The 13,397-nt window shown below is 43.3% G+C and overlaps 1 protein-coding gene across 2 annotated transcripts in view; it reads left to right on the forward strand.

Annotated features, from left to right (window-relative positions):
- The first annotated feature begins 228 nt into the window (after positions 1-228).
- The window catches only part of COL14A1 (collagen type XIV alpha 1 chain), a 246,208-nt gene continuing 233,039 nt past the window's right edge, over positions 229-13,397 (forward strand). Inside the window, exons 1-2 of one of the 2 annotated variants that reach the window (XM_020964970.2) lie at positions 229-331; positions 978-1,189. The gene's annotated coding sequence lies outside the window, so the exon portion shown is untranslated. Of the gene's footprint in view, positions 332-919; positions 1,190-13,397 lie in introns of those variants that run through there. The other variant, XM_020964971.2, reaches the window with a different exon arrangement.

The following is a 13,397-nucleotide window of genomic DNA, read 5'->3' on the forward strand; positions in this document are numbered from 1 at the left end:
AGAATATGTGCAGTTTCACAAAACGGGGACCCTATTAAGCACTGTCTTTCCCTAAGTACCGAGTGGCATTTACAGATAGTAGACAAAGAGTGCGTGGCAGGGAAATGCTACTTGCGCCAACAGCTACCACGGGCCCCTGTTCTCTCTACAACGAAACAGTGGGCTACATTTATTACTCTTTGCGGGACGCGAGAAATGAAAGCCCGGCGGGTGTTGTCTTTGTATCCTCAGCTCCTTGAAAAAGAAGACGCTTGATAAACGCTGGGATTGGATTGAGGAAGCAAGGAGTCTCATTCTCTTCCCCTCCCCGACCCCCCAAACCAGCGACGAGGTTGTATTTCAAATCTTCCTTTCTTGGGTGCTTGTAGAATTCTTAGTTTCTGCAAGAAGGCAGAGGTCAATTTCTCTTCTCCCCCCCCCCAATTAGAATCAAACCATCAGCTAGCTAAAATACTATAGTAGTCGAGAGTCCTAGAGATCTTAGGGGTAGTAGGATGGGGTGGGGGACATAGTCACAGGAAGAAAAAAGAGAGAAAGAAGCCAAGAGTGTCTTGGGAAGCTCCAGCACCTGCAAAAATTCATCGATTGTAAAATTCCTCATATCCTCATTCCTCCGTTCAGAGTCCAAAACCTGGCTTTAGAGAAATGTGTGACTGCTTTAGAGAGTAGAGCCCCAAACCTTTGGTGCTTAAAAGTACACCTTTCCTAGTCCACATAACTTGGGAATGGAGGGAGACTAGCCAGCGCGGCACCCCGGAGCAGGGACCACTTCTTGAAATCTCTCACAGTTGGGGGTGGGGGTGGGGTGAAGAGTGGGAGGAGGAGTGGGGCGTCTGTGTAGGGATGGATGGTGATTTATCCCTCCTCTCTCTCCACCCCACCCCACCCCCCACTCCCAGGAGCCCCCTCCCTCCCTTAGCCTTCCGCTCTATAATTGGCCGCCTGTTTTTCTTCCTCTTTCTTCTTATCTGATCCAGGTCTCCCAGAAGGAGGGAACAGCTGGAGAGAGACCCTAAAACACCTCCTGGAGGCAGGGAACTGGAGGAGAGAAAGGAAGAAGCTAAGAGAAAAGAGGAGAAGAGAAGAGAAGAGGGAGAGAGAACAAGTCCTGGGATAGTCCTCGGTAGAGCTCTGTTCTTTTCCCAGGCACCAAGAGTTCCCCCCCTCCAAGTACCTCGCCCTTGCACAGGTCAGTTTCAAGATTCTTTTCCCTTCATTTGGCCTCCTCTATGAAAGTCTGAGTCACCTGTCAACTTCTTAACATCTCCCGACCCTTCTCTGCTTCTGTTCCGGCGGGGTGGGGGGACGGTAATTATTGGTTTCAAGGCGGTATCCATCGGCTTCTCTAAGACTGCGTGTTTGGAGGGCAGGGGATGGACAGGCTTGGGGGATTTCAGGGGAGGGATACAGCTGAGGCTGCCTTGGCAGAGTTCTCAATAGTGGCTCTAGCTCTGCATGGCCCCCTGTTCAGGCGCGCGCTCGCACACACACACACACACACACACACACACACACACACACACACACACACACACGCACACAAGCGCGCACACAAGTTCACACTAGCTCACACGTACACTTGCACCCCTTCTCGGGTGCTTGGGCAAGCAGCGGGCGAGAAGAAGGGGGAAGTCTTAGATGCTGGATGCTTAGGGACAGGGACTTTGAGCTGGGCGGTCCCTCCCGGGTTTGCGGCCAGGGTAGCTGGATGCCCAGATGCATTTGATCTCTGAAGCGACAGGAGAGGCTGCTGCAGAGCCAAGCCTTGGATGGGTTGGAAGAGGAGGGAAAGAGGTCTTTCCTCAGGGTGTGCTGGAGAGCTCTCTGTGCCCGAGAGCATGCCGTTCCCTTCTCTCTTTCCTTTCCCTCCCTCTTTCATTCTCCTGTAGTGAGACACACACCCAGACCCGAGGTGTGCCCTTCTCCCGACTTCAATCAAGACTTGTATCACCGGGCATGTGTTTAGTGGGGAAAGCAGTCCCACTGCGCAAGAACTGGGTCCATGGGTGGAAGAGAAAAAGTGAGCAAGGCATGCGTAGGGGAGGACTCTGGGGCTCTTAGTAGTTTTAGAGGCTCTGTGGACACCAGTTTCTCTTGGCCACTAGGATGATGTGGGTTAATGGTCTTGGCATGCTGCTCGGAACTTGACTCCTCTCTCCAACTAGAGGGAATCAAGGAGTCATGACTTGCTTTGGCTTGGAGCTTGCACACCTCTCTGATTCTCTTTTGGGAATTTGGGTTTAGGGTTTGAGGGTGTGGAGGAGAGATTGAGTGATTGGGAATGGACCTACATGTGGTTGGGAGAGCTCAGTTCAGTTTCGGTGGGTGGTCTGAAATTTCATTAAAAAAAACTATTGCTGAGATCTACTGAGGGGAGGGGGCTTAAGTAGTTAGTTATTCTTGAATCCTGAGGACCTTTAAAAAAATTTCTTCGAAAAGATGACATGAAAGTCAGCCACTGGCCTGAGGCCCTGGGTCAACTCAATCCCAAGGGGCCTCCTCCTAAGACAAATCTTTATTTAAAATGTCATTTGTAACATAAAATGGAGTGTTGGAGGGGCTCTCTCAGATGGGGCCCCTGAGAGAATGCGCTGTCAGCACATTTCTGCCGTTGAAGGTGGGGAGGGTTTAGAGAGTGGAAGGGAACTATTTATTTTAGAGAAGTCCATCATTCTGCAGATGCTAATAAAGAAAATTATTTTACTTGTAACTTCCATCTGTCTGGCTGTTGAATTACTAACCATAGACAAGAGACAAGGAGGTACTAGAACTCTATCCTCTGTATTCTTCTCTGTCCTGTGATCCCTTTGGATCTCTTGCTGTGAGGAGAACCTTCTCTCCTATTTGAGGAGGTGACAAAGCAACAGGGATGTCATATAGTCAAGCTTAATAAATGCTTGATTGAATGAATGAAGGTCACATGAACCCATCCTTGTCCAAAGAGGCTTACGTGGGGTGTGTGTGTGTGTGGGGTGTGATTAGGCAGATGCTGGCAAGAGATTATGGCTTTTCTGCATCTGCTCTCAAGTATTTGACTTCTTATTAAGGCACTAAAGTAACTTTTCCCTTTGAAATAACCCTGGGAAAATCTTACAAAAATCTCCATTCAGCCTGGGAGATCCCTTTCTGGTTCCCAGGGATCCTAGGCTAGAGTGAACCTGAACCTCCATTGTAGCCCTAGCCTCCTAGGGGTCCTTTAAATAGAACAATCTCCACCAAACCAGACTTCTCAGAGCCACCTGGGACAGGATTCTTTAGTCTTGCCCTGAAGTACTAGGGGTGGTTTTAGACCTGCTTCAGAAGAAGAGAGGACCCTTTTGTCCTAGATGGTACCTGCTATTTCTCAGATATTTATTCCTGTTAGAGACAATTAAGAATTTCTCCAGGAGAATTAGAATTAGAGAATTAGAACTGGAAAGGACCATAGAGATTTCTGAGTCTAGGAATTTCATTCTAGGTATAGACTCTAAACCATTGCCCTCATTTTACAAATGAGGCTAGTGAGGAGAAGCATTGATGAGTCATCAAAAGAACAGGACTAGAACCCAGATTCCTCATCCAGTGTTCTTTCCTCTAGACCACTGGTGACAAACTCAAATACAGACAGATCCCTTGTAGGCTGAATATTGACTTGAAAACCACAAATTAACATTATATATATTGTATTATATATTTTTTAAACATTTACCAATTATATTTTAATCTGGGACCCTTTGGCGTGAATTTGGCACCTCTGTTCAAGGCCTTCTGCTATGCCACTTGCTCAAGTCTATAGGCCTTCCACCTCTTCCCAAATTTATGGAAACAGCTAGAGCTCACCTTAAGAAAAGCCGAAGCATGTGGTCGTCTACATGGGAAACCAACCTTCCCACTTCTAAATATATGTCCCATACCACTTGAACTTCCACTATTAGAGATTCATTCCTTTGAGTTGAGAGGCATTCCAAGTTTTTTGCATCAGTTATTAAAAGGCAAATACCCCATGCTCGTTATGATTTTAGAGCCAAAATAATAATTCCCATTTATCTAATGCAGAAATGTTTAACCTTTTCTATGTCTTGGTCTCCTTTGGCAGTCTGGTGATGCTCAGAATAATATTTGTTGCCTACATTCATAATGGAAAGAAATAACTACATTTTAAATTTAATATATTTTCCCCAATTACTTGTTAAAACCATTCATAACTTTTTTAAATAAAGTTTTGAGTTCCAAATTCTATCCGTCCTTCCTTTCCTCCTTCCCTAAGATGGTAAGCAATTAGATATGTTATACATATGCAATTATGTAAAACATTTCCATATTAGTTATTTTGTGTAAGAAGACTCAAATAAAAGAAAAAGAATAAAATGAAATGAAAAATAGCATGCTTCAGTTGGTGTTCAAACCATATCAGTTCTTTCTCTGGAGGCAGATGGTATGCTTCATCATTAGTCCTTTGGGATTGTCTTGGACCATTATATTGCTGAGAATAACTAAGTCATTCACAATTCTTCACTGAACAAGTGCAGTAGCAATGTACAGTGTTCACCTGGTTTGGCTCGTTTCACTTTGCATCTGTTTATGTAAGTCCCGATTTTTCTGAAATCATCCTGCTTGTCATTTCTTATAGCACAATAATATTCCATCACAATCATATACCACAGCTTGTTTTGCCATTCCCTAATTGATGGACATCCCTTTGACTTCCAATTCTTAGCCACCACAAAAAGAGCTGAAATGCTACATTTTAACTAGAGGTTAGTGAAAATTAAATATTTTTTTTCTCATCCAAGGTCCCCCAAACCCTGAAATCTATCCACAGATTCCATAAGGGGTCCATATACCCTATATTAAGAACCCTTGATCTAATGTTTGCACATTTTCCTCTCAACAAAACTGTGAAGTACGTATATACTAGTTGTCTCTATTTTATAGAAAAGGACACAGAGTCTCAGAGGACTGAAATGACAGCTTGGCTAACCCAGCTAGCAAGTGGCAAAATTAGTACAAAGCACTGAGTACTGGGGTAGATTGCAAGCGGTTCCCCAGTTGCTCCAAAATTCCAAAGATAACCAAGGTTATCTTAATTCATGAATTCAAATCCAAGGACAGTGCCCCTTTCATTACATCATGACTTTTTTTTTTTTTGCAATTTTTAGCAGTTAACCAGAAAAGCCACATGACTATCATCTGATGTAACACATTCAGGAGCAGAAGTTAGATGTTTTGAAGAGTCAGGTTACCCACAAGCTGAGTGGCTGAACATTACTGAACTAACATGCTAGCTGGGTTAGGACATTGTCTTTGGGAATGGAACCCAGGGTAGATTCCTATGGGGAAAGTAGGGGTCAGAAATGGGTTGAAGAACCAAAAAAGAGGTCACATGGGTCTGAATACGAATTTTGCTTATTCATGGGGGCAGCCATGGAGTCAGCTATAGGAAAGCAATTGTCTTTCTCTTACAGAATAACAGAATTTCAAAGTTGGGAGGAACTACTGAGGCTATCCAGTTCAATCCATACTGGAAAAAGAATCCTCTCCCCAATAAGTGGTCATTCAGTCTTTTCTAGGAAACCTAGAATAAGGAGGAACTTATTATCTCCTTCTATAGATACTCTCTTTTTAAAAAAGAATTTATATTGATTTTTACATCTCTCACATTTTCTCTTCCCTTCTACTTCTCTCCACAGTACTGTTCCATTACATTGCTGTACCAAAATGCAGTCGTTCCCCATTTGCTGGGCATATAATGATAATGATAATGAAAATGATAATAATAATGATAATAATAGCATTTATGTAACACTTGAAGGTTTGTAAACAACTTTACATCTATATCTCTATATCTGTCTGTCTACCTACCTATCTACCTATCTATCTATCTAATCTCATTCATGCTACTTTGTTTCCAGTGGATAAGCTCTTAATGGCAGACCACTCTTTTTTTTTTTTTGGTTTGAGAGATACCATACTCACTCGGTTCCTCTCTTTCTCTGTTTCTTCTGACTCCCAATCCTCTTTCTTCTTCCACAGTGGAAGTTCTTCTAGATCTGCCCTTAGTTTTCTTCCTTTATACTTCACTCCATAACAATGTCATTTGTGCCCAAGGCTTAAACTACTCCTTTTAGGATCCTAAGGTCATAATTCCCAGGACATTGGACAGATTTAGAACTGAAAGAACCCTAGAGACCATCTACTCCAAATTCCTCATTTTACAGATGAGGAAACTGAGGTCCAGAGGATTTAAATGATTTGCCAAATCACACATCAAGTAAGTAGCACAGTAAGCACAGGATTAATAATTCCAAAGCAAGTATTCTTTTCATTTATTTATTTTTGCTTAGGCAATTGGGGTTAAGTGACTTGCCCAGGGTCACACAGCTAGTACGTATCAAGTGTCTGAGGCCAGATTTGAACTCAGGTCCTCTTGACTCCAGGGCTGGAGCTCTATTCACTGTGCCACCTAGTTGCCCCATTTTTTTTGTTAAACAAGCACAGAAGCCAAGATTTATTTAGGTGGTGTTTTTTTTTTTTTACAATTCTCATTCTCAAAATGAAAATTTCAGTTCAGAAGAATTTATTTTTGTCTTTCCCACATCCCAACCCTAAACAGGAAAACAAAACAAAACAAAATCTACCTAATCAATATGGATAATCAAAGATAAAAAATTCCCACACGAACTATTTACAAAAGTGGGTGTGTCTCCCCACCTGCATAGTTATTCTATCACCACTATGTGGTAACTATGTTCAGCATCAGTGTTTTCCTCAGGGTAGCCTCCTGCTGTCCCTACAGGTGTAGAGGGCAGCTGGGGACCCATAACATAGTACGAAGCACTGGGCATTGGGGTAGATTGCAGGTGGCTCCCCAGTTGCTCCAGCCATTCTGGGGGGTACAACTGGAGTGGGCTATGTGGGTACTCCACAGGGTTTGCCTGGGGAGGTAGGGAGGGGAGCACCCTGACAGGGGATGCTGGGCACTGGGAATAGGAATGTTCTGGAAATGGAGTGACTTGTTGATCCCAGGTGGCTGCCTTCTGAACTCGAATTTCCCTCTGACTCTGACCCCAAAGTGCCTCTACCTGGGCTTCTAGAATCTGTTGCATGGTTTGGGTGTGTTGATGCAAAGCATTCATGGCATTGGTCATATCATCTAGCCTGATGTACAGTTTCCTGACTTCCTGACACAGCATGGCCAACTCAGAAGATTCCTGGTGGTAGCAGAAAGTGGGACCAAAACAGCCCTGTGGACAATGTCTCTTGGTCCTGCCTGAGGTTGATGGGGAATCCAGAAGAAGCCACCTCTTGCACGGGGAGCTCTTTGCTTTACAGGAATCATGCACATGGTTGAAGTTCTCAATGACTAGGCTAGGTTCAGTGTCGTCATCTTCATTATGGCATTCATCTCCCTCTTCTTCATTTGTTTGGTATATGGAGCCACTGGTCAAACAGTCTTCAGCCCTGGGTAATGGTGTCTCTGCCTCCTCATTGGCCTTGAACTCTTGCACTTCAATGTCCTGGGCATTTTCCTTGGAGGTGTTCAGTGGGTCCACGATAAAGCTAGCCCCCAGCTCCACAGATACTTCACTGGGAGCTTTGCTGCACTGATTGTGCAATTTAATTTTGCCAGATTTTGGAAGCGTCTTTCCAGCTCTCCTTTGCTTGCTTGCCCACCGAGGAACCTTGCATTGTCTTGGTCTCATGGCAGACAATGAGGTATTTCTACAGGTGGACAGGATGTAAGGAACTCTGGCTGTCTCTCTGAACTCCAAAACCTGTGGCAACTTCTTGGCAGTCCTACAGAACAGGGCCAGATGTAATGAGCTCTGCTGGCTTTTCTTCACTCTGAAATGTGTGTCCCCCTCCAGGGAACCTTGCAAGTCCAAATGATTTGGTATTCCCTTGCCTCCACTGGTTTTTATCTAGGTCCAGGGAATGAGTTCACAACTGCTGGAGGTGTGAACTTCTGGAGATGTAAACACTGTTTATAAGGAGTAAGTTTTATGAAGGTAAATTGTTGAAAGATACCTTAAGTCATCTCAAAACTAAGAAAACTGAGTGAAAGGGAGATCATACCTGCTGGAGATGTGAACTCAGATTACATCTAGTGAGTAGCATTATAGGGCTGAAAGGCAGTGCTGAAGGGCACAGAAGTCAATTTGGTCACTAATTTTGAAATGGAGTTTAGAGTCCTGGCTTGGGGAGTCCTAAAGAATCCAGGTCTAGATGTGTTGAAATCTGGTGTTTTTTCTTAGCCCCAAAATGTGTCACCCTCTTGGGAGGCGTACATATCAAAATTCAAAGCTATTATTCTTCCAACAGTATCATGCTACCTCTCTCTGTGTTGGTGGTGCCTCAGTTTCTCTCTGTAGTCCTAACCTTCTTTTGGGCCCCAAATGCACATCTCAGACTGCCTATAAAACATTTTCCCATGCCTGTCCTAAGTCACTGGTCTTTATTACTGTAGTAGTTTTGTCAGGCTCCATGCCCTGAACCCTTCTAACCTCATCAAATGTCAATGATTCCTTTAAAAGAATCTTAGGGGCCAGTAAGAGGAAGGCCAGAGTCAAGCTATGCGCTGTTCTGATGAGGCCACATCTGGGAGATTAACCTCAGTTCTGGGCACGAGGTTTTAGAAGGGACATTTACAAGCTGAAGAATGTCAAGAAGAGAGCAGCCAGAAAGCTGAGAGAACTGGACATCGTGCCATACAAAGAGAAGTTCAGGCCTAGAAAACAGAAGATTTAAGGGTAGGAATATGATAGCTGAATTCAATGATTTAAAAGACTGTCACACGGCAGAGAGGCAAGACTTGTTCTGCATTGGCCCCAATGTGAGAATTGGGAGCAATGAGTGGAAGTGATAGAGAGGCAAATTTCAGCTCTGTTTAAGGAAAAACAACTCCTAACAATTGTCCTGAAGTGAAAGACTTTTCCCTACTTCCCTCCCACCACTGGCAGAGACTGGTTATCCATGTTTTAAGGGAAGTTGTAGAAGAGATTCTAGGAATAGTTTGGACCAAATGCCCCCTGAGATCTCTTCCAACTCTGAGGTTTTGTGATACTAACCATTTTTTAGGGTTCCTCGTGTCCCCTGCCTAGGGCTAAAATGGGCTTACAAATATTTGGAGGGATCTTAGTCTACAGATTGGGGTGGAATCCTAATGATTTCCAAATAGGAAAGTTGAAGCCAAAGAGAACTGGTGGTAGGTGTCAAGGACTGAAGTAGAGGAAGTCAGGAGTAACCACATTAGAGACTAATCTACTGGTAGTCTGAGTCACCTAAGCCATAGTAGGCCCATCAATTGCTGTGTCTCCTGTGTGACCTTAATGGTTTATCCTCCATCCATTAGCTTGAAAGAGAACCTTACCAGTTATTTACTTCTATTGAATGGATTGCTGAGATAATGTTTGTCCAAAAACTTCTTGGCAGGGTCTTCCCTATGAAAGCTATAGAGGTGGGAGGAGAGGAGGAGTGCAGGACTTTTTGTAAATTATTCACTTGTTCATTCATTCATTTATTCAACTCTATATATTGGGTGCTTAAATACTTTGTTAAGTGCTATGGGGATGCAAAGGTGAGAACTCCATGGAATGTATCCTCAAGGAAATCTCATTGTGTGTGGGCTCTCCAGCAATACTCCCACAGACACAGAAGTTCAGGCTTGTTCTTTCATGTGGGTAGGGATCTCCCCATGTGTAAGATCTCTCCCCCATACAGAGCCTCAACTCCTCTGTAACTTATGATTTTAGAGAATTGGCAAAAAAACCCTCAGAAACCAAGGGAAACATTTAAATATGAAAAAACCCACAGGCATATGTAGAGGGCAGGCACTGTGCCTGGGGAGGAAAAAGAATATTTTTGTTTTGTTTTTTCAGGTAGGGCAGGGAATAGAGAGCAGAATAATGTCCCCCAGCCTTCACATAGTGGGGTGAGAGTCTGAGGTTAAAATCTCAACAATAAGTTTGCATTGACATAACTCCCTGCTAGTGGAGCCTGGGGCATGTTCTTCTATGTGAGTACCACTCAAAGACAGGTACTGGGAGACTTGCCCAGGCTCTCAGATATGTGCATGGCAGGATGCGAACTCAGTGCTTCCTACTTCCAAGGCCAGTTCCTTATCCACTAATTCTGTCTGACATTCCTTTTAACAGGAATATCAGCAGTGACCTGAAAGGGGAAAGCAGCTCTCCAAAAGAAGAGATTCCTAAAAAAAACAACAAGCAGCCTGTGTGGGAGGGTAATGTTGTCTATCAGCCAATCGGAATCCGGCCTCCTTTACCTGCTCCCACCAGCATCCTGCTACTAGGGGTGGGGCAGAAGACAGCTCTTTTAGCATCAGTGAGCAGCCTCTTTCTGAATTACTTCCAGCCATCTGCTCCCTGCATCAGGGCAGGACCCCCAAAGATGGTCACTCTGATTTTGCCGTAGAGAGCAACATAGAAAACCAAATTCAGTGAATCAAAGGCTGTCTGACGTGCTACGTGGCTGAAACTGGTCCAGTTTTTGCAGATGCCTTTGCGTTTGCATCAGTACTGGCCAGCCTGGAATTACCAGGGACAGGGGGGAGTCCGAGATCATCGTTCTTGGAAAATCCAAATCAGTCCTGGAAAATTCCTCAGACACTGGGGAAAGATTTAGAGGCTGGGTAGGGAGAGCAAATTGTCTCAGGGCCCCCACTCTTGTGGTATCTGAGCTATTAATGAAGCCATTTCCAGCCTACTTAGCCAAGTGATACAGTGTGTGTACCCAGAATTGCTTTGGTCTATATGTGTAGTTTTCTCAGCTCAGCTTACCATACAGTAGGTGCTTAGGAGAATGCTGACATTTGTCTTCCACATGTATTAGAATCTAATTGTCCCAGATGGACAAGAACTTAGAGACTATTTAGACTAGGGGTTCTTATCCTTTTTTGTGTCCTGGATACCTTTCCCAGGCTAGCGACGTATATGGACTACCTTCTCAGAGTAAGATTTTTTAAATGTATAAAATAAAATACAGAGGATTACAAAGAAAACATATTAAAATATAGTTATCAAAACAGTTTCTTTTAAAAAAGAAAATTTACAGATCTCAGGCTAAGAATTGCTGATCTACTTCGATCACTTCATTTGAAAAAGGAGATAACTTATACCTGAGAGTTGATTTGGCTTGCCCAAGGTCATGTCAGAGCTGGGACGCAAACCCGGGATCTCTGATTATGAGTCTAAAGATCTCTTTAACATACCATGATGGCCAGCAGAGCTCTGATGCCTCTCTAGCAGCACTTTAGAGCTTCTTTTTAATTTGGTTTAGCAGCAAATTAGGCAATGCTAATGAAAGAGCTTGTAAAGAGTTGTAAAGAGGGTGATGCATTCAATTCCGACAATATCAAGTCCTCTGGTATTTAAAGCATTTTACAACCTGGCTGTTCAGTTGTCTCAGTCATATCCAACTCTTTGTGACCCCATTGTGGGTTTATATTGGTAAAGATATTGGAGTGGTTTGCTATTTACTTCTCCAGTTCATTTTACAGATGAGGAAACTGAAGCAAAGAGGGTTGAGTGACTTGCCTAGAGTCCCACAGCTAGTAAGCATCTGAGTCCAGATTTGAACTCATGAAGATGAGTGAGTCTTCCTGAGTCCAAGCCCAGCGTTCTATCCACTGCATGGTGTTTCAAGAAAGAATAAAGATTGTCCCCAACATTCTTATCCAGAATTTCAAGGATTTGGCAGAAAACCTTGGGAAAAACTGAAGCCTCCACTTAGTCTAATGTAGTGTTAGTCATCCTAATAAACATTGTTTGAAAAGAAAGAAAAGAAAAAACAAACCCACACTGAGGCCACAACTGTTTTTGGTAAGAAGCAAACTAAACAAATAAAATCAATTTTCTAGCCCCCACACCTCCAAAACTCCAAAACTCCACCAATTCAGCTTCAAGAAGAGTTGGCAAAGACTGAATGCACCCCAGGTTTATTTATTTGTCTTAATAACCAAGCTATTCTATCACCTTGCAATGGAAATTGTGATGGTGTTGATGGACACAGTAGAAGGTTGCTTGATTTTATTTTGGGATTTGTGAGCAACTCTTTCTTTCCTTCTGTTGAAATTCTACAGTATAGTGATGAATAGTTCCTGGCTGGAAAAACAAATATAGCCCTTTTCTTCAACATCTTCTCTTGGTTTCTAATAAAAATTATTTTAAAAATATTTGGGGAAAGGAATAGCAAAAGAAAAAACCATTGCTTCTAGGTCATGTAGCTTTTCACTTTTTCTTCACCAGATATGCATCTCCAGCTACCTATTAGACTCTTTAAGTTGGACTTCTCATAGATAAATCAAAATCAATATATCTAAAACCAAACTCACGATCTTTCCTCCCAACTTTAGCCCTCCTATGAACTTCTCTATTACTGGCTGAAAGCCTCACCATCTTCCCATCTTTCCATCTGGGTGTCATCATTCACTATTCTCTCTCACCTCCCATATCCAATCTGTTCCAAGTCCTGTCAATTTTACTTTCGAACATCTTTTATAACATCATAATACTTCATCTCTTTCCCCTCCTCCCATACTGCTACCATCTTGGTGAAGGCCTTTACCATCTCACAACTGGACTATTGTGGCAGCTGGGTAAAGTCTTTGCCAGCTCCAGTCCATCTTCTACTCAACTGTCAGATTAATCTTCCCAAAGTCCAGGACACTATACTTTTCAAGGGTCAGCATGGTGGCACAGTATATAGAGCACTGGACCTGGAGTAAAGAAGCCTGATTTCAAATTTGATCTCAGACACTTGGGCAATGATCAGTGACCTTGGGCAAGTCACTTAACTCCGCTTGTCTCTGTTTACTTATCTGTCAAATGGGCCGGAGAAGGAAATGGCAAACCACTCTAGTAACTATGCCAAGAAAACTCCAAATGGGGTCACAGCAAGTTGGACACAATAAAAAGTACAGGACTGATAATGTTATCCCTCTAATAAACTCCAGTGGCTCTCTATCAAATCTAGGATCAAATGTCAAATCCTCTGTCTGGCATTTAAAGCCCTTCACAATTGTTCCTATCTTTCTAGTCTTCTTATATCCTACTTCCCCTACTATTCTGCAATCCAGTGACACTGACTTCCTTGCCTCCTGTTCTTCCATAGCTTCTGACTCTTTGCAAGTTTACTGGCTAGCACCCCCCTCCCCCATCTCTACCTCTTGTTTTTCAGTTGTGTCTTACTCTTTTTGATCCCATTTAGGGTTTTCTTGGCAAAGACAATGGAGTGGTTTGCCATTTCCTTCTCCAGCTCATTTTACACGTAAGGAAACAGGGTTAAGTGACTTGCCCAGAGTCACCTAGCTAGTGAGTATCTGAAGCCAGATTCAAACTCATGAAGATGAGTCATCTCAACTTCAGGCCCCACTCTCTATCCATGGCACCATTTAGCTTCCC

Source organism: Phascolarctos cinereus, unplaced genomic scaffold, assembly GCF_003287225.1.
Source record: "Phascolarctos cinereus isolate Bilbo 61053 unplaced genomic scaffold, phaCin_HiC Scaffold_4;HRSCAF=312, whole genome shotgun sequence".
Lineage (NCBI taxonomy): Eukaryota > Metazoa > Chordata > Mammalia > Diprotodontia > Phascolarctidae > Phascolarctos > Phascolarctos cinereus.